A 27,222-nucleotide genomic window follows, 5' to 3' on the forward strand; every position below is an offset into this window, starting at 1 on the left:
TATCTTGTAGCTAGAATGAAAATGTGAGTTTAGAATCTGGTGGTTACAGTCATGGTGCTAATGCGGTTGGACAACCAACACCCCAGAGTTACTGACTCTTCACGAAATTTGCTGTTTGACTAATACTGTAGGTACAGCCCAGTAAGTGAATACAAAAAGCCGAAATGTCACTTCCGTCCCAGTCCCACTTTAGTCCCAACAAAGGCTAAGAGGCAGTTAGGGAATGGTAGATAGCTGTAAGTCATATCATTGCTAGGAAGCCACTCCGTGTGTCAGAGAATACCATCAAGAAACCACAGTCTCCCAGATGCTTCCAGGTCACCCATAGCCATTAAGAAAAAGACTGAGGGAACCTAAGACAAAAACTTACATTAAAAAATGCTGGTGTTCACCTGAAATGAAAGATTTCCGTTGGTGATCCTATCCTTTTAAAATTAGTTTACATAGCTATATCCTACTTACCTGGACAGATTTCCAGCACTGTAAACCCTCTGTGTGCCAGTGTGGAAGTAAACCCAAGCAAGGATTATAGGACAGAGGGGTCAGAAAGCTATTCCTTTAAAGCTTCCCCTCCAAGCCATTTACCCTTTCTTATCCCATATTTCCTAGTAAGCTGATTTATTTGGGCATCACCCCCACAGCCCCATAGCCCTACATATACAAACATTGTTATGATCTTGAGCCAAGCCTATCACTGGTAGTTCTACATGGATTCCATCTGAGGTGCTCTTCTGAGGTCTGAGAGGCCATACCTATACGCTCCTATTTCACCCTGCAGGAAGGGAGCATCATCTAGGATTTCATTGCCCAAAGACCACCACCCACCCACCCCGCCCCCACACTCCCAGTTCTCATTTATCTGCTTCTTATGAATGGGTCAGAGATGACCACTGTACACCTGATCTCACAAGTTAGTGTGAACATTTGTGCCACAGCTGAGGGCAAATTCAAAGAAGGGCTGGCAGGAGGAATAGGAATCGTTTGGCAGGCAGTCTTATTACTAATCAAAGGAGTCTCTGCTCGTTGTCCTGTAAGTTCTTACTCATGTCTGAGAAAATGGAAATAACTACTTGTGTACAAACCCATGCTTATATTCTGAACATGTGTGAAGATGGGGGATTGACTAAGATCATGAAATACTAGATTTAATATTTGATCCCTTTAAAATACACCATGCAGGAGCACCTGGGTGGCTCAGTCAGTTAAGTGTCCAAGTTCAGCTCAGGTCATGATCACACCATCCGCGGGTTTGAGCCCTGTGTCAGGCTGTGTGCTGACAGCTCAGAGCCTAGATAGAGTCTCCTTCAGATTCTGTGTCTCTCTCTGCGCCATTCCCACTTATGTGTGCTCTCTCTCTCTCGAAAATAAACATTAAAAAAATAAAACACACCATACAGATAGAATGAAAAAGGAGTAAAAGCTTTAGAAATATACAGAAATCTTCTTGGTCAAGAACAGTGGCTTAGACTGAACACATAAAGTTCTAGGAGCATATAACAAAGCTTTTCATCAGAGCTTTAGGGATGAAAACCTTTGGTTAAATGGCAAGACATGGAGTCATTGTAAAGTCATTTGTCTGTTAGCGTCATAGTATTAAAGCAGAACTAAGTACTTCCGAAGGTGAGTTTAAAAGAAATATATCCTAAATATAAAGGACGATAAGTTTCTGGAGAGTTAGGAATGTCCTCACCCTTCAGTCTCCTCCAGGACTCAAAAGGCTAGGCAGCTTTGCGGGTGTGGTTCAGGAGTCTTAGCTGTTGCTAGGCAGCAGTCAGTCTGTCAATCTGAGGGGGTGCCTCTCCAGAGAGCATGGGTAAGGAAGGGGACAAATGCCTCGATTGACCTTTATTCCTTTACTCAGTGGTAGGAGCAGTCAGGATTTCCTGATTCATTACTAACCAGGAAATCCCAGCTGCCCAGCGGCAAGGGGTTAAAAAACAGTTCTGAAAAGCTTTTTATGTTCTGGAGAGCTAAATTACACATACATGCAGACCACAAACACACAGCACCTGGGTAAATAAAATGTGGCTGAAAAAGGCCAGGCTATTTGCAAAAGGGAATCTGGAAAACATTTGCTTTTGGGTGGTTAACATTACACTTTATGCATTTTTCTAAGAAAAAAAAATAGAGGAAATGTGCAAAAAAAAATTAGAATTTTAACATGGCTGTTGAAAATAAGACTTCAGGTCATTACTTTCCAAATCCTAAGGGGCGATGGAGATTGAGAGGGGCATAGAGCTACTGGACAAAGAAGCAGCAACACTTTTAGTACAAAAGTTGTTAAACAAAGACCATTTCCCAGAGAGAGAATTGTGCTATGGGGTGCACAGAAGAGGTCATTAAACACTGACTGCCCTCCAAACATGGATCAAACATCAATAGTAAATGATAGTAAATAGTGAATGGTATCAGTGTACATAATAAAGATTGAAAATGCTTACAAATTCAAAACCATTGGACTTCATGATAAGCGAGATTTTCTGATAGATCTAACAGAATTTGAGCACCGAAGCAAGTCATACTAGAGGATTTATGCTGAGCATACCTTGTCTGGGTATCTACGTGCCTAAGTGATTTCTCCTTAAGGAAAAAATCATCATCTCATTATGATTTCTACTATCAGTAGAAAGCTATTAGATTGAACCATAAGAAACTTCTAGTTTTATAGGCCAGTAACTTTCAAGATCAGCAATTTCATATACTTCAACTTAATACGTTTTCTAAGCCAGACCAAGTTGAGGTTCACAGTTAACATTTATAGAGAGAAAGGGGGTAGGTGAACAACAGTAAAGCTCTTAGGTAGTTCAGAAAATAAAATGCCTAAGCAGAATGAGTGGAGTTCTCATTGCGAATGTTGCAGGTGTGAAACTAGCATTATGAATCTACCAGAGAAGTTTTCAGAACTTTTCATCTATAATGGAGGTAGAAGTTTGGTGGGGTCATGGGAATAGGGTAGTTTTTTCCGTATCAGAGAGACTACAACACAGAAACAACTCCAGCATTAACCTATCCTAAGTGGCAAACACAAAGGTAGGAATTAAGAACTACGTTCTCAGGTTACCTCTGTTATTAGTCGCTGTTTGGAGATAGATGAGAGCAGAGTTATGAAAAACAGAAGACAGTACATCTTGTTCATATGTACAAATTATTAACACATGGAACAAAAGAAAACTACATGAAGTTGTTTCTTCAACAATTGTTTATTGTTTTTATACCATAGCACCATAATTTTGTTAAAGGCACAAGATTTCCCACTGAATCTTGCACATTAAAAAAACAACAAAGCCAGGAACCCAAACATGTATCACTTAAGGAATTTTGGGTTACATAAAGTGTTACATCTATATAGAAAAACCCTGCCAAAGCATCTTAAACTCTATGCAAAATGTGTGCATTCCAAATTAATAAGAGGGTAAATGGTGAGAATAGAACATAATCTCTAAAACTTAAATGCCTAGAAATCTTATATGTGAACTGCTATGTTCTGGACTCGATAGTGCCAAGTCCCTGTAAATTGTAATCTGTGTGAGGGGACTCTCCAAATACAAGCAAGCACACATGATGACAAAGGAGAGGGAACATAGGCATAACCAGTTCTAATAAACAGGGAGTCCCATTCAGTTTTGAATTTTTCATATCTTTCTAGGTTTCAAATTTTCAATATTTGTGAGGATTTTAAAAATAAGCTTTATGATTTTCAAATGTACAAAGTTTAACATGACAAATGTAAAGATGCCAATGGCTAAATATAGATAAAATAATATAAATTATAGATATTTAAAGCTATTATGATAAAAGACATTATCAGACATTACTATATATTCCAGCCTATAATCTCATAAATCAAAGCTTTTAACTGTCTGGATTCATATGTGACTGTATTCTTTCCAGTATGCATTCTTTCTTCTTCCAGAGGTGGTTCAATAATAGCAGGGATGTTCCTACCATAAAGTTCACATTGTTCTAGAAACTGGACACATTCTTGAATAACACTGTCACGAAGCAGGATTGTGTGTTTTGACATGTTTTCTAGTAAGGACAGGAAGCATCTTTTGGCGTAATACCAGGTGTCCGTGCCCAGTTTCTTATGATAAGGTTCCAGGCTTTTGATAACCCGAGAAATCCNCAATGATTGTTTGGGGTTTGTTTTTGTTTTGCGTGTTCCCAAAATTACTTTGCAGGGGGAAGACCAGACTAGGGTTGGAAAGGAATCCCTAATGTGAGTGTTTCATATATGGTCTCGTCCCCGAAGACTACACAGTGTGAGCGGCGTTACCAAAGAGGAAACTGCATCGCTTAGTGGCAACGGAAACTCCACTTCCCGGCATGCACCTGTCAATCGCGCAGCTGCCCAGGACGCTGCCGCGCTGCATGCTGGGAGGCGTAGTCTCTGCCGGAAGGACTGGCGGTCTTCAGAAGGTGAGGTTTCACTGACCTTTTCTTCCTGTAGCCGGTAGTGTTGCTGGCTTCCTGTTCTGTTACTTTGGTCTCTGGCGCGGAGATGAGGATGCGTTTTTGAGCCTTTATACACTATGTGGTATAGTTTTGTTCCACGTTGTTTTAGTGAAAGAAACGGGAACCGAAAAGGCGGAATGTCAGCTTGGTATTCTCGAATTACAGAAGGTTCAGTTTTCAGGCCTCTTTGAGATCACAGTAAGAACAAAATAGTGCAACGACCAGGAGTCCTTATTTTGTAATTTTCAAAGGTTCACAAAAGCAGTGTGTGGATCTTATCTGGTACTGGGGAAGGATTGCCTTTAGTTCCAAGAGGCTCCCTCCTATGCCTCTCCCCCTTTTACACAAGGACAAACATTATTAAGCACATATTAGCATTTAAACCTGGCCCTACACCTTGCTTCCCTCCTCCAAATTTCGCTACCAGATGGAGACAATGGAGAAATCCATGACCTAGTCTTTTCCAAGGTGGGGTGGGCATAAAAACACGACCAAACGTGTTCTCTTCTAACTCTCCAGAACTCCTTAGTTTTTGTGTGCTTGTGTGTGTATGATAGAAGGGGGCAAGAGAGGGAGATCTATCCCGCCTGTACTTGTTAGGCTTTAATGATGTTTTTGGATGTCACTGAGCCAATAAAAATTGGATTTTCTTTAAATAAAAAGAAAAATTAAATTTCCTACACTTTAATTCTTTCCCCCTCAGTTTCTTAGCTTGAAGATCTCTGGAAATTTGCTAAAGTACATACACACAAAATTCTGAATTTCCTTTTGTAACTTTGTCTTTATTTGGAATAGATGCTCTAGATTCCATGTTACAACCTCAGAGCTATTTTGTATGAATACTTCTGAATTTAATAGTGCCCCTCATGGAACAGTGGAAAACTAGGGACTTAATTATCCTATTAAGTTATAATGGATGACTAATAAAAAACATACCCATAATTTATTTTTTTGAGTTATTTCTAAAATTGAATTTTATTTATTTATTTTTAATTAATTAATTAATTTATTTTTCTTACAAATAGTTTATTGTCAAGTTGGTTTCCATATAACATNCCCATAATTTAGACTGATGGGGAGACTGTAAAATTTGTGGGAGGTGAACACAATTTTATCAGTCAAGAATTAAAGTAGACAAGACAGCAGAAGACAAAACTGGCTTATCCCAGTTAGGTAGTGGCAGTTCTTAAGATAAGAAAATTAGCTATAATTTTTTTAAATAGTTTATTGTCAAGTTGGTTTCCATATGACACCCAGTGCTCATCCCAACAAGTGCCCTCCTCCATGCCCATCACCCATTCTCCCCTGTCCCCTACCCCCCAAAATTAGCTATATTTTTTGAATGTCATAGGCAGTGCCTCTGCTGGTGGCCTGAGGTAAGGGGGTTTTCTTTCATAGTCTTCCACAGTCTTTCAGATTTCCGTTGGCCTTGGTACAGTCCAAGATAAACATAGTCCAGGTAAAAGCATGTCTTTGCTATATAATTAAAGACCTCAGTGCAAATCTCTTATCTGCCTCAATAGTATTACAGCCCGTAAGTCTTCTCTATATATAAATTTTGGTGCCAACCTCAACCATATTATAGGGCACTCTAATAGACTATTTGCATATATTTTTCTAAGCGTAAGAATCACCCTGTATTCTGCGTAGTAGAAAGAGAAAAGAAACAACTGGACCATGATATCCAAAAGCTAAGTTATTAGGAAAGAGTGATGTTGAATTACTTCAATGTATGTTTGTTAGCTAAGGGCCTAGCTTTAAGAGAATACTATTGTGTTGTTTCTTTGCTTGTTATTTTCCCATTCAAACAGCCACCTTGGTTTGGGCAGTAAAGTATGAACATCCTGGCCTGAAATGCAGCTGTAAGCAGATGTTAGGAAGTGATTGGTGGGTGACAGCGTAGTTTGTAATCACCCATGATAACTAAAAAGAGATTTCAGTAAGGCATCTGGATGCTGTACTATCAAGCAACTGACTACCCATATTCTTAGACATTATTCTCCCTTGCTGAGAAATTTGTCAAACGTGTTCTTCTAGATGGGACTGGATGAGGAGCCTTCTACTTCATGAGTACTGACAAAAAGACAAACTCCACCCATTTCAGAGGAATTGAGGGGGGTCTGGGCCACACAAGACTTACAGAGAAAGCAGCTGAGGAAGACCAGTATAACCCTACGCAAAGTCTTCTTCAAACCCCATCTTTGCCTGCAGTCTTTTCTGGTCTTCAACCAAAGGAGGTATGTGGTTTGAGGGGTGCTAGCTAGTGTGCTTGAATAATCAGGGAATAAGGTGTCTTCTCCTTTATGGCTGCCTGATTGACACTTACCTCTTGGGAAAAAAATTATTATCCAAAAGGCTCAATATTTAAAAACCCTAATGTAGTTTAAATTCTTATATATTAAGCTGTTACCATTGGTAATTTTCTAGTAAATGAGGGTAAAATGACAGGACGTGGAAATTGGAAATTGCCTTTTATCTCTTTCGTCTGTTTCAGTTGTAGCATGAAAGCATTCACCTTCAAATGGTTTCTTGGAAATGTATGAAAAATAGACTGCCTGCTCTTCCCCAAATTTCTCTGATGTCTTCAGGCATTAGTTGGGGTCCCCTCTTTGTGTCAGTATCTGTCTGTGAGTGTGGCAGCTAATGGGGCAAAAGGGACACCGTTCTATGTTTCTCCCCTTATTTCATGTGCTGCTGTTCCCAAGGCCTGGCTGGAAAAAAGCAGGACATTCAGCTGAGACAGATGGAGGGCAGGGTCATTTTCAAAATGATATGAGTGCACAAATCACACTGTGAAATTGGCATGACCATCACTGCTGCTGTGATAGACTGACTTTTATTTAGTCTACGATGAGCAGTTGGGGAATAGATTAGTTTTGGGGGAGGGGTGACAGTGAAAGAAGGCCCTTTAATTAATGATAGAAATTCTGGAAAGCAATAAATGGGGTGGAATATTATAAAATGTCATAAAGGATCATTTTCTTTCCAACAGAATCTTGAAAACCTGGAGCATATATCAAAAAGTAAGTGTATCACACCATTCCTAGCAATAAGAAAACATTTGGTGGTTGCAATAAAATGATTTAGTGCCTTATTGAAAGGATTTGGGCTTTGAGAAAACGATGTTGGACTTGCTGGATTTTGCTGCATAAAGGGTGGCATGTTCACCATATAGAAGAATTCCTTTCAGGCGAAATGTGTAGGAGCTAAAAGCATGATGTTTGGTTCTTCATAAGCTTGTTTCTCCCTGCCAAAGCATGAGATGATCAAATCCCATCTATTGGCGTTATCTTTACCTGTAATTGGAAATGATTTTTTCTTATTTATCCTGTAAAAATAGCCACTTCCTTTTAGTAAACATCGTTTAGGAGCATTTCAACATTAGCTCTGATTAAACATTTTCCTTGATAAAGGAAAACCTTCTGCAAAACCATTTGCCAAGTTATTATTTCTGTTTCCCATCCATTCCAGACCATTTTCTGCAGGATGGCCAGATTGAGAGGCTCCGATTCCTTGCTTCCTCTGGAGTCCAGCTTGATTTTTTTGTTCTTCTGTATCTATTGATGATGATAGAACTGACCCTCTTTCTACCACCTCTCACCTCTTATCTGAAAGTAGGGAAGAAAAGAATAAATTACTGCCAAATTTTCAATGTAGTTCACTGACCTTTAGGGGCATCTGTTCAATCTTTTAAGACTTTTGGAAAAGATTATATGCTGAATCCATACTTGGGAACATTTATGCTCAGAAATTTAACCTCAATAAGATTTCATCTTTTTTCTCTGGTAATTCCATGTCTGTTAATATTTTATATAGTAATTAATATGTTTCCTTCTTAATATATCTTGCTTTTCATCAAATAGTTTCTATTTTGGGGTTTATGGTGTTATTATCCGAACTAATATATTAGGCAGGAAAGAATAACATGGTTTATAAAAAGGAATTAGTAGAGTAGACACAATTGTGATACTGCCATTGAAAAACATATTCCCCACAGTGGAATGCACTGCTGGGGCTGGTATCCACATCACTTCATTTGAGCTTTTAAATTGGATGGGAAAGGTCTGTGAAGCCCATGGTCAGAAGATGATATTCTAAAAAGAAAGTTGTCATCAGCCTCTGAACACATTTTCTGGCCTGCAAAGCTTCCAAACTGTTTTCTTTTTTCTACCAGAAAGCCATCCATGATGGCTTTGACAACCAGTCATTCAATTGTCTCAAAAGTACAGTACTATTTTTTAAGGCTTTGTCTGCAGAAAGTTGTGGAACACACTCCCAGGGCCTGTGCTGGTGGACTGGGAGACCCAACTTAGAAACCCAGATTCTCCTTCAAGCCTCCTGCTCCCACACTCCCCATATCCAATAAATACAGATCTGACAGTCTGCCTTTGAAATATATTAACTCTGTATATTTCTCGCCAAATTCCACTACTGCTGCCCTGCTTTCTGCCACTACCATCTCTCTCATGGATCTGCAACAAGTCTCCTAAATGACTTCCCCTCATCTCGCCGTGGGGCCCTTACAAAGATTTCAAGGCACTTTATCTCCCATCTTTATTAAGGGTTTTACTCTGGGGATCTCCTTGTGCAAAACAACTCCCACTGGCTTTGCTTCCTCAGATTTCTGTCTCACGTGTGTAAGATGTTGTCATTCATTGTAATGATTCTTGCTGCCTGAATGTATGGGAAAGTCTTGGGACTGAGACTCCAAGTGGTTTCGAAAGGGATGGTTGCTGTATATGGTAGTAGAAGTTGAGAATGATGTAGAACTTCCATTGATTTAATCACTTTCTCCTACTGAATAATTTAATAACATTATTTTGATTTATAAGCACATCAAATGCTTTTCTTACCTCTGGACTTCTGTGCATAGAAGGGTTCTTTGCCTTTTCTGTGCCTATAGAAGTGATTTTATTCTTCTCTAGCCTCAGCAAATGGAATCCTGCAGACGTTGCCTTTTATCTGTAAAGTACCCTGAAAAACAACAACAAAAACAACAACAAATAAATAAACAAAACCTTGAATGAAGACATGAAAAGGTCCCCAGGTGGCATAACATAGTTGAAAGAAGCTACTAGTTCAGCATCAAACGATCTGAAGTCAAAGCCCTGTCCTGCCATGGCCAACAGTATAGCCATGGAAAACATTCTTAACCTCACTAAGTTGCAGTTCCCTTATTGGTAATACAAGGACCAAAAAAATCTCTTTGTTCAAGATAATACAAAGCATCTGACCCGTAGTTGATACTTAATACATTTTAACTATTTTTATACATAAATGGAGATAATTGAGATTCCTTGGGATTCATTTTAGAGTATCTTAGGATTAAATAACTATAGGTCAAAACTCTTAAGTTGGACATTTACATCCAGGAGTGGACATTCTCCTGACATTTCAGATGCTGTATTCCTAAGAGTGCCTGATAAACTCCAGAAAGTGGAGGGGCTGTTACCTGTTGTTCTTCACTAAACCTAGTTCTCCAAGAAATTAAAGCACCAAATTAAATAGTATAATTTGTTCATTCAACAAGTTAGTGAGTGTTTACTCACTCTATGAATCCAAGACTCTATGGATTGTGGAGAATCCAGAACCTTCAAGAAACTTACAGTCTAGGAGAGATACTATAAGTACATTAAAAATTTACAACCCAGACAGTTATGTACAGTGCCTTATGAGTGGTACAACATGACATAGAGGTTGAGAGATTATGGTAAAAAAAAAAACAAAAAAAAAACAAAAAAAACAGCATTTGGCTAGGGCAGCAGTTTACAAATCTATTAGGTACCTTGCTTCTTCCTTTTATAACAAATATTTTCCAAGGCCCTCTTTATTGTTTTGAAGTGAAATTTGTATATGATAAATAGCATCCTATACACATAATTTCTCTTCCTTCTTTCCTTCCCTTTATTCGTCTTTTTATTTTTTTTAAAGTTTATTTTTTATCTTGAGAGAGAGAGAGAGAAAGCACANTGTGAGATCATGTCCTGAGCTGGAATCAAGAGTTGGACCCTCAACCAACTAAGCCACCCAAACACACTGTATTTTTAATTCTTTAAAAAAAATCTTTTGTGCATGAACTGATCAGTCATAATCCTTGATCACCCATACAATATCCGTTATTGGTCTATTCATGGTCCTCTTCTAGTCTTCTGCTTGTTTAGCTATTTTTAATAAAGCAAAAACCACCAGTGATGCCACCACCCAACATAAAAGGTAGGACCTTCACCCTAACCTACATCCGACTCTGGAGATATCTTCCAAACCATCCTCCTGTCTCTCTCATCCTGATTAACCAAAACCCAAATCCCATGTTTGGTGTTGTCTTGCTTCCATTTTTATACAGATTCATTGAATCTGTATGAGTTTTTTGAACACATTTTTATTTTAGCTTTATGAGAAGGATTCACATATATCTTTTTTGTAGTGTTATAATTCTAAGATTCATCCATATTGTTGCATGTGTCACTGTGGTTCACTGGTTTTCACTACTCCATCATGTGCCATTGTGTGAACATTCTATGGCTTATTCATTTACTGTCCTATTGATGGGCATTTGGGTTGTTTCTTAATATTTGCCATTTTGAAAAGTGCTGCTGTGACATTTTGGTACATACTCCTCGGTGTACCTGTCCAAGACTTCTTCTCTATATATGCCTAGAAGTGGAATTGTTGTGTCATTAAGAGTATTTGGATATTTAATGTTAGTTCATAAGCCAAACTGTTTTCCACAATAGTTGGTCTTATTTATATTCCCACAGCAGCATATAAGAGACTGTAGAAATCCATATTATCTCTAATACTTTATATTGTCAGAATTCATATTTATTAGCCATTTATAGTGTATCTTGTGGAAAGCCCAGTCTTACCTTTTGCTAATTTTTCTATTAGCTTATTACTGTTTTTCTTATGATTTTTAGGAGTTCTTTGTATACCCAAGATACTAATTTTTTATCAGTTATATGAGTTGCAAGCCTCTTCTTCCAGTTTGTAACTTTTCACTTTCTTTAAGATAAAATACTTAGGGGTGCCTGGGTGGCTCAGTTGGTTAAGCGTCCGAATTCAGTTTAAGTCATACTCTCACAGTCAGTGAGTTCAAGCCCGCATCAGGCACTGTTCTAACACCTCAGAGCCTGGAGCCTGCTTCAGATTCTGTGTCTCCCTCTTTCTCTGCTCCTCCCCAATCACACTCTGTTTCTCTCTGTCAAAAAAATCATCAAAAAACATCAAAAAAAATTTTTTTAAGATACAGTACTTAAGTTTAATGTAGTCAAATTGACTAATCTTTTATAATCAATACTTTTTATGTCTTCTTTTAAAAACGTCTTTATTTCATGGCTACATTTTACCCACATATATTTTTTTATTTTTTTGAAGTTTATGTATTTTGTGAGAGAGAAAAGGCTCAAGTAGGGGAGGGGCAGAGAGCAAGGGAGAGAGAATCCAAAGCAAGCGCCACACAGTCAACGCAAAGACTAATGTGGGGCTCAAACCCACAAACTGTGAGATTATGACCTGAGCCAAAGTCAGACATTTAACTGACTGAATCATCCAGATACCTTCTATTCACATATATTTTTTAAAGTTTTGTTCCTTTATTTAAATTTTTAATGCATCTGGAAGTGATTTTTGGTATGATGTGAGGTAGAGACTCAAATTTTTCCCCAAATGGATAACATTTATGTTTCAGTTCCATTAATTGAACAGTCTCTCAGTTTACCTTAATTTGACATGCCTTCTCTATAATATACAAAATTCCATACGTATATAGGCCCATTGAAGGGCTCTCTATGCTATTCCATTGTCAGTTTATCAAGTTTTAGACTGACGCAACATTGTCGTAATCTCTATAGCTCCATCATAAATCCAAATATGGTTGGGCAAATATCTGCTCTGTACTTTTCTTTTTCAGAAGTGAAGTGTCATGGCTACTCTTGGCCCTTTACTTTTTCCTTATATATCTAATTTTTAAACCAACATTATCAACATAATGTTCCTGCTGTAATATGAAGAAGAAATAAAAGAAAAATTGTTTCTATAAAACAGTATGTATATATATATATACATATATACCTATATATATGTATATATCTATATAGATAGATATATCTTTATGCCATGGAAACACCAGAAAAACATCCCCACAGATACTCAAAATACTCCCCAAGGGCAGTGCAGCCCCCGCTAAGGGCTGACAGGCTGGGGAAGGGGGTGATGCCATGAAGGAACCTTAAAGGATGGGTAGGATTTAAGTTTGCAGATATGAGAGAGAGAAAGGTAAGGTTCTAATGCAAAGGTAAAAAAGCATAGGGATTAAGTTGAGAGTGAGTTGGAAAGACTTTTTTGGAATGTTTTTTGTTTGTTTGGGGGTGGCTGACGGGAGCCAAAGTTAGTACCTATATCACAACCCCTTGGCTAGTATAGTCTTAACGCCCAGCTGACCCATCTGCTTTCCTTTGGGCAAATCATCTAGAGACTAAATTAAATTCTGGGAACATAAACCAATAAACCAAAGCAATAAATCCAGCTTTAATAAAAATGAAACAGGTTCCCCACATTTCACTTTAAGCCATGACTTTAAATGCATTTGCCTTGTATTTTATTAAGCACTTTTGTAATAACCTTTTTTTAATTGGAAAATATTTCTTATTGTTTCACTTTGCCTCTGTGGATGGCTTAGTTCTTTTTTAAAACAAAATTTGGACATTTTTAGAGTATGATTATTGTTGCCTGATAAGGCCAGGTAGTAGGAGAGTGGGGAGAGGGCTTCCAACTTGATTATTTGGTGACTCAGCTGGTCTAGTTGAGAACTGCAGTCTTTGGTAGGTAAGGGTCCCCAGGCTGCATTTCATTCTGTTGATCCTATAGGTAGGAAGTCAAAGGAGAGGCTATTACTTGCCTCTGTAGTAATTAGTTTTTCTTTAAGCTTAAGGGTCTAAGTAACAATTCTCTTGAAAGATAAAATAGCTGTTTTTTTAGACAATCAGTAAGACAGTGGTGTTAAGACCTCCTTGATGATCTCGTGGCTGGTGTTGATGTTGCAAGGATATATTCAGATTATGTGTTTCATAGTGAAGGGCTTTGAGCCTGATTCTAAATACAGTACCTTTGAAACTGTACAATATCATTTAACCCAGATGTTCACCGTACCCAAATAATACTCTTCTATGCCATTTAAAATGGTGTAAAATGGTTTTTCCTGCTAACATATTCTAGCACCCCCCTACTCTAGGTTTGCCAGCTTTTGCAAATAAAACTGTGGGACATCTAGTATAAGGAGAAGTGTATTTGGGACATATATTGAAAAGTCACCTGTTTATCTGAAGTTCAAATTTAACTGGGTATTCTGTATTTTAACTGGCTACCCCACCCCCAAGGTTTCATACTCAGATTTTTCACTTCCACTAAATTTTTGATTTATTACTTTTCATCGCGTATCTATACAAATATGAACGACACTCATTTTCTTTCCCCTCCCCCAAGGACCGTTCCCACTAGGTACCGAGTAGGAGTAACATTGACGAGGGAGATGTAAGTGAGAATGATTGTGTTAAAGAGAAGCAGTAAAACCCTCTTTCTTATCCCAGGTACAATATGTAGCTGTGTATAAAAAAATAATTTCAGCTTATTTTGGTGCCTGTGTATGTGATATATTTTGATATATTGAACTAATTAAAATGATCTTCATTAATTAGTAATGATCTTCATTTTTTTAAACCTACAGTTTGTTTCATTGAATGAATTTAATTCAGCTCCTTTTAATATAAGACTGGTGTCCATGGCAGAATAAACAACTTTATACTGAAAAGATTAGCTATTCCTATTCTGAAAAGTCCATCTGTCATATCCTACACTAGGAATTTCTCACTCACTTTCTCTTCTCTTGAATTACAGACCCCCTGCTCTCTTCCTGGGTCATCCCTTCACATCACCTCTTCTCATTTATCCCAGCTTCTCCCCTTTCCCAGGTCCTATCTCCCTCCAGCACTGCTCCTAGAAACTCAAAAATTCTCGCTTTATAAACCTTCTTCTCTCATTCAGCCCATCTCCTATAGACCATCTCCTGTAGCCCATCTGCTACAGTGGCTTATCCCCCAAATGTTTTGGTACACAAAACATGAGTCTCCACTAGATGAATTCTGCTACTAGCTCCTGAATCAATGTTCCTCTCTCTGATGCTCTTTCTACAGGGAAAAGAGGAGGGGATTAAAAAAAAAAAAAAAAAAAAAGCCTGTTGGACCAGGAGGGTAAAGAAAGGAAGGATCCTCTGTGGCCCTTTGGATTAATTTTGAGATCAGAAGCTGATGGAATTGCCCAAGAGACGCTTCCCAGGGCCTGGATGGAGACTCCTGAAACAGGTGTTAAGGTGAGGGTCTGAGGGCACAGGACAGGAGGAGGGTTTATTTGACCTTCCCCCAACTTTCTTCTCATACCTGGAGCTGAGGAAATCTTGCTGGCACCCAGGGGCATATAATGGCATTCTTCTGATGGGCAGTGTCCTCTTCAGGCTGGGTCGTCGGCAACTGAAGGGAGTACCGCTACTGAGGAAGAATGGGGAACTGCTGTTAACAGGCTTGTTCTGGTACTTCTATGAGGCTGTCTTTTGGATTGCCCAAAAGACACTTGGCAGCACTATGGCAAGTCACAAGACAGGTCAAGGGAGAAATTACACTTAGTTATTGGGTCTGTGGAGGAGACATTAATTAACTAGGAGGATTTCTCAGAAGGCAGCCTCACTCTGAGAAGTAGCATCTGTTATGTAAAGAGAAACGCATCCATGTTTTTTTTCTAAGTTTATTTACTTTGAGAGAGAGAGCGCGCGTGCATGCACACACACACGCATGCACATGCAAGTGCACACATGCACATGAGCCGGGGAAGGGCGGAGGGAGAGGGACAATCCCTAGCAGGCTCTGTGCAGCCCAGCAGGCTGACAGAATGGATCTCAGGAACTGTGAGATCATGACCTGAACCAAAATCAAGAGTTGGATGCTCAACTGACTGAGCCACCCAGGAGCCACGCATCCATGTTTTTTTTTAATTTTAATTTTAATTTATATATATTTTTTAGTATTGTTGTTAGTAGCTAATGGGCTGTAAAGACAGTGACTTCCTACCAAGGAAATTATTGCATTGCTTCTAGCAGATTATGGTAAATTTCTTTCTCTATGTTTTTTTTTTTAATGTTTTATTTATTTCTAGGAGAGAGAGAGACAGCATGAGCAGGGGAGGGTCAGAGAGAGAGGGAGTCACAGACTCTGAAACAGGCTCCAGGCTCTGAGCTGGCAGTCAGCACAGAGCCCGACACGGGGCTCGAACCCATGAACCGTGAGATCATGACCTAAGCGAAAGTCGGATGCTTAACCAACTAAGCCACCCAGGCGCCCCACTTTCTCTATGTTTTTAACAGATAGGTTAGCAATGTTGCTGGCATACAAATGAGAACGCTTGGGAGAATATGATGGGCTAGCCCACTGAGACAGTGACCATGGGCCCTATTAGATCATTCTGTGTTCCTGGAATCAAGAAAAATACAAACTTTTGATGTTCCTCAGAAAATATTCTTTTTTAAAAAATATTTATTTAAATTTAAGTTAGTTAACATACAGTGTAGTATTGGTTTCTGGAGTAGAATCCAGTGATTCATCACTTACATACAACACCCAGTGCTCATCCCCACAAGTGCCCTCTTTAATACCCATCACCCATTTAGCCCATCCCCCTACTCACCTTCCCAAAATGTTCTTAAAAACTCACCTCCCAAAGAAGAAACACAAGCAAACAAAACTCCCACCAGCATAGAAAAAGACAAATGACAACCAACACATGTCTCTGAGGGTCGTAGGGGCAGGGAGTCTGTCTCCTCTCTCCTGAGAGCTACATTCATTACAGCTCCTCAGGGTGACTCTAACCCTGTTGCTTAGAACCTTAGTGAGGTTTGTGGAGGAAAAGCTGCCAGCGGTGGGTGGCCCCATGGAAAGCAAATCCATTTGGCGGATGGACATTTTTAAAACCTGCCACATATGTTAGCTATTTTTATGGCAATTAAATTGTTGCAGGGGATCCGTGAGGTGAATGCGCAATAAAACCCTTCACAATAAACCGTGTGGAAAATCATCTAATCCAACCCCTGGAGGTCAAAAGCCACAGTAACATGTTGCTTTATTCCATGAAGAAGAATTAAGACTCTTTAGACAGCTTGCTTTTCCCTTCTCTATAGATCCGTGCTCCAGATTTGGGGTGGAAGGTACATTGTGTGAAATGGCAGTGCCGGGGCTGGGGCAGGGTGGGGAGGCCTCCTCTCGAAGTTGAGCCTAGGAAGTGCTTTGTCAGTAACTCTCAATGCAGCATCATTTCTATGCTACCCTTTTGCCAACCTCAGGAACTGGATATTCTTCCCAAGGGATATATGGAGGGGAATAAGACCGGAGGTAAGGCATATAAGTCAGAACAGGCTTTCACAGTGAGAAGACCTGGAGTTTGGGAGGTATAAAGGAGGCTGTGATCATGTTTATTGAGTCATATGCATGGGAATACAAAGCTTTCAGAACTTTGGGGATGCCTTTTATTTTCCCCTGAGACAATGTAATGCTCTAAACGGAAATAAAACTTGTAAGAGTTCTAGGACACCCTCTTACTGATTTGCACTTTGAGAATTTTAAGCCTAAGTCATTTAGCTAAATAAGAGTCTAGAAAGTCATTATAGCTAAAAGAAAGTCTGGGGACTAAGAAACATTAGAAGTTTCACAGTAACCTCTCAAAAATGACTCGTTAAGTTTGTTTATTCCCATTTGAACTTCATTTTGAAAACTTCTGTCATTCAAGTTTATTATTTTTATTTCATAAAATAGTCTCCTAATGAAGTTGGCATGCTTTTCAGTCCTCTTTTATCTTTTCTACCCAGTTGTCTTAAAATATGAGATTTAGAGCACATCTGAATAGCATGAAATGCATGGTAAGAAATGTTTACAAAGAAAGAACACATTTGCTCTTAAGAATCCGAATACCATCAGATGTCAAATTCTCATCTCAAATAACTGAGAAACAGTCTCACTCTCAATCTCACTGTGTGATGGTCTGAGATTCTGCCTGAGGAATGGCACAGGCATTCAGGCCATGCTCACTGACCTCAGGTACAAACCCAGGCTAATTATGGATGAATAAAGGTATGAGGATAGTGTTCTGTCACCCCAATTCTAAATACCTTCACAGTGTAGTTCATTTCATTGAAGAATGATTTCTGATCAACAGAGAATATGCAGTAAAACAACCAATCAACAGATCAGATTTTTATTTCTTGGCTGTCAAGTGTGATTCCAGGGACCTGAACTGTACCATTCTCAGAACAAACCTTCAGGATCTTGGTTGTGGCCCCTTTTCTGGGATGAATCTTAGGGAGCATTTAGCACACTACTATTTTACAGATGACAAAGCTGAAGTTCAGAGAGGTGTGGAGGCGGGTGGGTGAGAGTGGCTTTTCCATTCAATAAACTAGGGCAGGAACCAAGGTTACCTGAATTCAAACCCCAGGTCTTTCACTAAGCAGTTTGGGGCCAGTCATTTCCTCTGGATCTCTTGCTTCTCCTATAAAATCAGGGTGTTGGATGATTTAACATATTGCCTCTTGGTCCCAACATTCATGTGTTCTTTCCACTGAACTGTATCTTTGATATCATCCATTCATTTGTTCATTCATTCATTCATTCCATAATAAGAAGTGATTATTGGGAAGCAGCTGCTCATCAGAGACCATATTTATCAGCCTGCTCCCCCTGTTTCTCACCTTTTGTATATGGCTGGAGCCACTTCTTGCCAATGGGATGTGATTGGAAGAGAAGCATGTCACTTCCAGGCAGAAGTGATTAGGCAAGAAGTATGTTGTTTCCATCCTTTCTTTCCCATCTGCTGACTGGAATAGCACTCTAAAGCCTTAGGGGATGGTGGAGCCACAGGGAGGAAGTAGCCTGAGTTCCTAAATCACCCCATGGAATGCTTCTTGCCAGACGACTGCACTGGACTGTTATGTATATGAGGAATACACTTCTTTATCTTAAATTTTATTGTTTGAAACAATTAGGGTGATCCTGACTGATGGAGTCAGGCAACAGGCATTAAAATGCTTACTATATCCATGGTATCATGTTGAGTAGTAGGGATCCATCAGGGAATAATACTCAGTTCTTGCCCTCAAGGAGTTCAGCCTGGCAGGAAAAGACATACAGGTATGCCAACAATTGCATCACAGTATGAGAAGTACCATGATAAACATAGGATGCTGTAAGAGAACATAGCCTTGGGCATTTTGGGCAATACTCCCAGCAGAGGTAACATTTAAGTCAAGTCCTGAAGCAAAGCCTATTTGATCGTGGAATGGTGTTATGAACTGAATGTTTGTGTCCCTGCAAAATTCATAAATTGAAGCCCTAACTCCTAATGTGAAGGTATTTGGGGATGGGGCCTTTGGGAGGTAGAGTTGGATGAGGTAATGAGGATAGAGCCCTCCTGGTGGGATTGGTTTCCTTATGAGGAAGAGAAAGAGATTTCTCTCCACCTTGTGAGGACATAGTGAGAAGGCAGCCATCTGCAAGCCAAGAAAAGAGTCCTTATCAGAACTTGACCATGCTGGCACCCTGATCTTGAACTTCCAGACTCCAGAAGTGTGAGATATAAATGTCTGTTTAAACCACCCAGTCTATGGTATTTGGTTATGACAGCCCTTGCTGGCCTTAACAAGTGGGTGTTTCTTCCCAAGGGACCAGTCTTTGCAAAGCCCCAGAAATAAGGGAGAGCATGACTTGTTCAAGGAGTTTGGTGGCTGCCAATGAGGATGGCGAGGTAAGCTAAGGTTGGATCTGCAAGGAGAACTTCCCATTACACTGAGGCTTTTGAATAAGGTTTCCAAGAAGATGGCTTCTGTCAGCCACACCTTACAGTGGCACCCAAGGATAATGGGAAGACCAGAGAGGACCTGAGGGAGTGCTCTAAAGGTTAGGCAGGCAGAGAGAAGTAAAGGATTGGTGTAGAAATGGTACTATTGGCATCTATAACATCTTTAAATGAGAAAAATATCAAAATGCTATCAGCTCGCATGTCAGTGGGATTTGACACAGTTTAGTGGCAAAGAGAAAAGATAAGCATCTCCAAAAAATACAGTTCACTTATTAGTAATGTCATTAAACAGACACGGGCTTCAACTCTCAAATTCATGGAATGGAATACTGTGTGGCCCTTAAGGTTGGCTGTGAAAGCAAGTGCTTCAGGGCCCCAGCAGGACTTTAGGTCTAACACTAATGAATTCCTGACTCCAGAGAGAGAAGTCATTATTTGCATCATGATTTCTGACTTGGCAAATAATCAGAGGGAATAAATCAGAACTCTCCCAACCCATTTTCCAATGAGCATGATCTGGCGGACTTTTTTATTGTCTTTATTCTAGGCTTTTCCTCACCCTCAAATCTTCACAAAGGAGGGAAGAAAAACAACAGAGCCTCCCTTCTTTCAAACCTTGTCTAATCCTTTCATAATTCAAGATCACAGAGCTGCTGTAAAAACCCAGCCTCACTGCTGTGCTTATTCCCTGTGTGCTTGGCAGAGCAAGCAATTCCATTTACCAGCACTCCAGCAAGCGTGTGGTGATAAATAAAGCTGCCACCCTCCGCTTTGCCCACCGTGTTTAAAATGACACATTGGACAAGTGGGTCTCTATTGCCTCCACTTTTTTCATAAAAAGGCTAAAAATGGTCTGCAGGTGCAGTAAATCTTAATTTCTAATATAAACTCCAAACACAGAAAAAAAATCATAGGCCCGTTTACACTGCAATGAATTTGATGATCAGATAGTAGGGATTTGAATACTAAAGAGAAAGAGCAATCTGAAAACTAGTTCCAGTAGCTTCCTGGATGTGTGGGTTTTCTCCTTTTCTCTCCTTGAATCAAGCTTGCTTCTCCCCACGCAACTTTATTGGGAACTAAAAACACAAATGCAAAGAGAGCAAAGTCAACATGACAAAAGCGAAGTTCCTAACTGCAGAATCCTAGAATTTCAAAATGATCTCTTGTGGTTGTGCATACTAATAATTATCTCTTGTTGAACAGTTACTGCATGTTAAGTGATTTCATGCATATTTCACTGAACTTCTGATTCTGTGAATTTTCTTTTCCAATGTTTCAGTCTGGAATCAAGGGCATTCTTTTTCCTTTATTACCATTAACAGGAGAATTGACTTTGAGTTACCCATTGAGCACTAAGGCCTAGAAGGATATCTGACATGAATGGGTCAATATGAAACCATTGTTCATGTTGATGCCCTCCCCAGTCTTGTCCAAACCTACCTAGGAATCTTATTTCCAGCCCCTCTGTTTCATCCATTCTGTGCTGTAATCTCATTGTACAATATTCTTTCTCCATGCACACCCCATGCTTTTCCAGCTCTCTGCCTTTGCTCTAGGTCAGTCGACTACTTGGATTGCCTTTTCCCCCATCCTTACCTCATAATTTCTATCTGACCACTAAGTCAGCTCAAATTCCATATGTGCCATGAAGCACATAATCTTCCTCTTCAGGCTGAAAGTCACCTTTTCTCTTTCTCTTTCTCTTTTCTCTTTTTCCAATCCTCTTTATTTAAAGTTCAGAAACTGTCTTTGCAAGGATGTTCACAGCAGCATGGTTATAGTAGCAAAAAATGGGAAGTAACATAAATGACCATCAATGGAGTGTCGGTTAAATAAATTATTGTGTTCTTTCTTGTACGTGTGGAGAACGGTACAACTATTAACCATGGTGATATAGATCTATATATTTAGTGACTTAGAAAGATATCCACTCTAGATTGATAAGTTCAAAAACAGGTATTATCTTATCTTTAAACACAAAAATAATTTAAATGTCACCTGCTTCATCTTCAGTAGCTGAAAGATTGAACCTTAGAAGTGGCCCAAAAATTGTTTCTGAAAGTCTGCAGAGATCAGTGAGGGAGGTTCACAGATGCCCAGAGCTGTAGTTACTATACCACATCTACTTTTGGAGGTGCTCTAAGAAGTTTCATTGCTCTCCCTTCTAATGGAACCCATCATGAGACATTGAATTGCCCCAAACCATCGGTCTCTGAGCTGGCACTGGGTCCCACTGGGTGCCTCAAATCTTCCTGACTCCTCTTCCTCCATCACCATCCATATGTGATGACAGTCTTCCATACACCAACCCTGAGACAGAAGTAAATAGGACATGATCCCTGTCCTGGAAAGGCTCTCAGATCGACCAGGCTCCCATTCCAGGTCCTGCTTGGAAGTTCCTCTGTAGTACTCTGCCAGCTGCCCTAGGGTAGGCAGTGTAGACAGAGTGCTGAGTGAGAAGATCTGGGGTCAAATCCCAGCTCTTTTATTTACTAGCTTACCATCTTGGGCAAGGCATTTTCCCTGAGGCTCAGTTTCTTCATATAAAATGGTAGTGACAATATTACTTATCATATAGCTTTGTTGTGAAAGATAAAGGAGATGTGAATATCAATGTTTTTCATACACCAGAAGAATCTAGAAAGGCCATTTAATGTTTAATAACACATACTTAGTCCTATTCCTACTTCTCTAACCTCTAATGAGATATCTGTCAATTCGTAAGATTTCTGAGAATTTTTCAGCTCTAATTTTTTTGTAAGACCCAGGATATTTGGAACGACACCTGCTTGACTTTGCAGATTTGATCTTCAGCTGAGTCCCTGACCTCTGCAGTGACCTTGATTCAGTATGTTTCCTGTCATGTTAAAGGTACCCAAGGTGACAGCACCTCAGTGGCCCAACAGCCTTTGGTAGGACTTCCAGGCCCCTCCTCAAGTTCTCATCTAGCTTCCTAGATGGGATTTTGATGCCCACTATCTCACACATCAAACAGGAGCCCTTCACTGAAATACAAAAATGTGCATTCCCAGGATTTGAATGAACAAATCACACCCAGGAATGTTGAGGGACATTTAAAAAATGTCCCTATATTCTTTTACTTCTTCACTGCTGAGCCTTTCTGGGAAGAATTGTCTGTTCTGCTCCAGAAACTGTGATCATTTCTGGATGTGTGGATTGTCCTCTGTTGCCGCTGTGGAAGGGTCTCTTTTGTGGGTGTCAGTTAAGTTATGAGGTGTTAACAGGCTCCTGGAAGAGCCATCACATCAAGTAAAAGGTGTTGGGTTTGATTCCTGGCTGTGGTTCAGGTTTATTTAATTTCTGTCTCCTCCTCCCACCTCCCTACTCACAACCTATTAAGATGTGAACCCTCAGGCCCATGACTCTAGTTGTCTTATTTATATCTGTTTTAGGGCTTCAGACACTATCATGCTTGCCCTTTACAGCTTTGGAAAGAGCCTTTGCTTTCCATGCATGAAGAGGTTGAGCCTTGATGGGAAAACCTGCCATGTTCAAATACTTGTGCTCTTTTGATTCTCTTCTCCTGGGAGTGGACAAGAACTGAACAGATCCTTACTGCTAGGGCCCAAGTGGTTGACTTAAAAACAACACATATGGTTTTATCATGTGCACAGTTTTAATTTTAACCCAAATGTCCTTCTTCAGTCCTTCTTCAGAAGCTCACTCTGCGTCAGATGTTAGGGAGGTTTACCAGCTGGTCCTTTTTCAACTTGATAAACCCAGACCTTCAATGGCATCTCTGTTGATGGATGATCATTCTCTTATGTCTTTGATTTAAAAATAATACATCTCTATTATAGAAAATTTAGAATGTACAGATGCATAAAGCAGAACATAAAAATCACACATTAGCTTGTCATCCTGAGACAACTACTGTTAACAACTGGTATGTCTTTTGTCTAAGATCAAATAGAATTGGGACCATCCCATTTACGCTCTTTTGCATAGTACTTTTTTTTCACTTACTATATCACAGCCATGTTACTGTGCCTGCTCAACCATTCTTACTCTCTTTTCTAAATTTTTTAAAAAATGTTTATTTATTTATTTTGAGAGAGCGCAGGAGTGTAAGCATAAGCAGGGGAGGGGAAAGGGAGAGAGAGAATCCCAAGCAGACTCTACACTCAGTACGGAGCCCGACACAGGGCTCAATCTCAGGACGGTGAGATCATGACCTGAAGCAAAATCAAGAGTCCAACATCTAACTGACTGAGCTACCCAGGCGTCAAAAGCATTCTTACTCTTCGACATAAGGCTTCGTGGCAGTGGAACACGGGGAGCTCTTGTCTGCATCAGTTCCCCTGTGTAGATTTCATCTGGCTACTGGGTTGGAAGCAGTGGCCCAAACTCCTAGGGCTGAATATAAGTTCATTGGAGCCACTGTCCCAGTTCTAAATATGGCTGTGTACATACGGAATATTTCTAGGGTGCCTGGGTGACTCAGTTAGTTAAGCGTTCGACTCGTGATTTCAGCTCAGGTCATGATCTCACAGTTTGTAGGTTCAAGCCACGGATCAGGCTCTGTGCTGACAGCACGGAACCTGCTTGAGATTTTCTCTCTCCCTCTCTCCTTACTCCTCCCTGCTCATGCTCACTTGCTCTCTCTCTCTCTCTCTCTCTCAAAATAAATAAACTTTAAAAATGTGCAATATTTCTGTGTCAANCTACTCCTCCCTGCTCATGCTCACTTGCTCTCTCTCTCTCTCTCAAAATAAATAAACTTTAAAAATGTGCAATATTTCTGTGTCAAAAAGAACCCAAGAAATCTGCTGAGGGCTGTAGCTGAGAAACAGCCATCATATCCACTCCTTTCTTCAAGTGTCCACAGACTGGAATGCCATTTTCTGTTATTTATTCATTTGTTTGTGGCTTTATTCTTTAGAGTTTTAGCTTCACAAAAATTGAGCAAAATTGAATAGAAAGTATAGAGAGTTCTCTATATACTCCCTTCCCTGCCCATTGCCAACCTTCCCCACCATAAACATCTCCCAGCAGAATGGTACATTTGTTACAGTCATTGAATCAACACTGACATACTGTTATCAGTCAAAGCCTGTAGTTTACATTAGAATTAGACGATACATTACATTAGAAGGTATTGTACCTTGTATGGCTTTTGACAAATGTAAAAAGACATGTATCCACCATTATAGTGTCATACAAAATAATTTCACTGCTCTAAAAATCTCTTGTGCTCCACATATTCATCCGTCCCTTCCCCTTAGACCTTGGCAGCCAATGATCTTTTTACCGCCCCCATAATTTTACCTTTTACAGAATGTCATATAGTTGGAATCATATAACATGTAGCCTTTTCAGATTGGCTTCTTTCACTTAGTAATATGAGTTTAAGTTTCTTCCATGCCATTTTTATGTCTTGATAGCTCATTTCTTTTTACTGCTAAATAATATTTCTCTTGCCTGGATGTACCACAGTTTATTTATCCATTCATCTACTGAAGGACATCTTGGTTGCTTCTGCGTTTTGGCAATTATGAATAAACCTGCCTTAAAAACATCAGTGGGCAGGTTTTTGTGTGGACATAAATTTTCGACTCCTCTGGGTAAATATCAGGGAGCATGATTGCCAGAATGTATAGTAAGAGTATGGTTAATTTTATAAGAAACCATCTTCCAGAGTGGCTGTACCATTTTGCACTCCTACAAGCAGTTTATGAGAATTCCTGCTGCTCCACTGCCTCGGCAGCACTTGGTATTGCCAGTGTTTTGGATTTTAGCCATTCTGATAGATAGTGGTAACATTTATTCTTGTTCTTTTTTTGTTAAAGATAAAAGCCTTTCCTGCTTGGAATAGCCTGAAAATGAGTGTCTGAATATGAATCTAAGTAAGTTCTCTCCTCTCTATTCTTAAGCAGATGTACACTAACTTCTGACAGCCACACAGTTTGCCCTTTAGCCCCTCTGTTTCAGCTTGGCACCCTTTAGGTGTTTAGAAAGTGTTTGCTGATTGCATAGCTCTCAATGACATGGCTACCTCTGCTTTGGAGAACCATAGAGATCTATTTGGAGAGATTCAGACCATCCCATAGGAATATGCACATATGTGCACATGCATACATGCATGCAAAAAACAGAGATACTCTTCTATACCAGCTTGGAACCACATTGCCTGGGCTTTCAAACCCTAGCCTCTGAGGACCTCCAAGTGTTGGCCTTGGTCTATCAGTGACAATAAATGATGAATATTTTTGGTTATATTTTATTTTGGTCAAAAATCAGGCCCATTATCAGAAGATATGAACAGACACTTCTCCAAAGAGGGCATCCAGATGGCNTCAGGCCCATTATTGTCTTTGGGCCTCAGACGATGAAGGAATTACTCTTTCTGTTGCAGCCCACATGAATCAATCCCAAACCTGCATCTGTGAACACTCCAGTCCTGAGGTGATAGGAGCAAAGGCTGATGACAGCTGGATTCATTATCCCTCCTTGTTTTTCCCTCCCTTCATTGTTCCTCTATGAGGGTTCTTGGAAGCAAGGAGACCTAACTTTTATTGAGTCCTCTGGAGGTAAACTTACACTCCATTTCTTGTGTTTCCTTTGTGCTGATTCTGCACTACTTGCCTGGCCCATGATATGTGGTAATCAATGCTTTTTGAATAAATAATGACCTTTGGTCTGATGCAGAAGTCTAGAGTTTGCTAGTAGAGAATCGCGTAATATTCTTGAGTTCATTGTCAGAACTACTATTGCAGTTCCTTTGCAATAGCAGAAGTCACTACAGATTTGCCCTCATGAGCCCATGTCCATGGCCAAATGTGGAGCCAGTACTCCCAACTCCCCACCTCCTGCTTATTGTCAAAAACACACCATGCATTGTAGCAATCATATTGCCAAAGCTTTATGGCATCCATAAATTGAAAATTACTGCCTCTGACAGTTATGGGCCTGTGTCAACACCAGATCATGTTGACTCTCCTGGAACGTGTTTGCAAATGCACCATGCCAGTCTTGGAAGCTGATGACATCAGAGGCTCTAAGTTAATTAGATATAGCCCCAGAACACTGTGGGTCTTGCTGTCTGGGAGGATTTTAACTTTTTTTCTTAAATTCTTCACTTCCTTGATTCAGTCTCAGGACAGGAGCTATCTTGGCTGCCATGTTTGGCAGACGAGATAGCCAGTTTAGAGGAGGGCTCCACATTGCTGAGCAAGTAATAATGATGTCTGTGAACTGCTTCCCTTTCTCCCCCTCTGGCAGATTGCAGTATGCATGGCTACAGATAGTAGGAAACCGTGCTGGTCGTGACTTCTGCTGTGAAGGAGACACAACCTGCGCAATCTGTGTGTTCTGAGCAGGTTGTGTCTGACTATGCCAGCAAAGCCATCTGGACATGATGCTCATGAGACCTATGTTGTGACTCAACTTTAGTGGCAGTGCATGCTGTGGGCTCCCTGGCCTGTGTGCCCCTGTGCGTGTGTGTGCATACATGTGCACATATATACATGTGATGCAGTTCCTTAGATGACATTCAGCTCTTTGGAGGTCCTCTTGCTGCTTTATTTTTTCTCTCTGCTCTACATCCTTGTCATTCACAAAAATAAAAAGAATCCCCAACTAGTTAGAATATATTTCAAAGTGTGTGTATGTTGTGTGTGTAGAAACTATATATACTATGAACACTAAATATAAATATACATATATGTACATAATAAATTATATATGTAGTTTCTATTCTGGAGAAATCATTAAGGAAAAAAGACTTAGCCACTTCTATCAAGCTTCAAAGAAAATGTCTGCCTTCTGACAAGCTAAAGGCTGGGGTCCTTCCCCCATCACCAGCACTCTGATGCAGGGCATCATCCTAAACTGACAGATCATCACAAGTGCCTCAGC

The 27,222-nt window shown here is 39.9% G+C and overlaps 2 long non-coding RNA genes across 2 annotated transcripts in view; both read left to right on the forward strand.

Moving 5' to 3' along the window:
• The first annotated feature begins 4,187 nt into the window (after positions 1-4,187).
• LOC144241716 (uncharacterized) overlaps positions 4,188-27,222 on the forward strand; it is a 47,071-nt gene continuing 24,036 nt past the window's right edge. Inside the window, exons 1-2 of the long non-coding RNA XR_013338169.1 lie at positions 4,188-4,419; positions 6,493-6,692. This is a non-coding gene — a long non-coding RNA (uncharacterized LOC144241716). The remainder of the gene's footprint in view (positions 4,420-6,492; positions 6,693-27,222) is intronic.
• Positions 14,681-25,889, forward strand: LOC144241717 (uncharacterized). The gene is made up of 3 exons (XR_013338170.1): positions 14,681-14,818; positions 25,155-25,211; positions 25,721-25,889. It is a non-coding gene; the product is annotated as an uncharacterized LOC144241717 (long non-coding RNA).

Source organism: Crocuta crocuta, unplaced genomic scaffold (assembly GCF_008692635.1).
Source record: "Crocuta crocuta isolate KB4526 unplaced genomic scaffold, BGI_CrCroc_1.0 scaffold17, whole genome shotgun sequence".
NCBI lineage: Eukaryota > Metazoa > Chordata > Mammalia > Carnivora > Hyaenidae > Crocuta > Crocuta crocuta.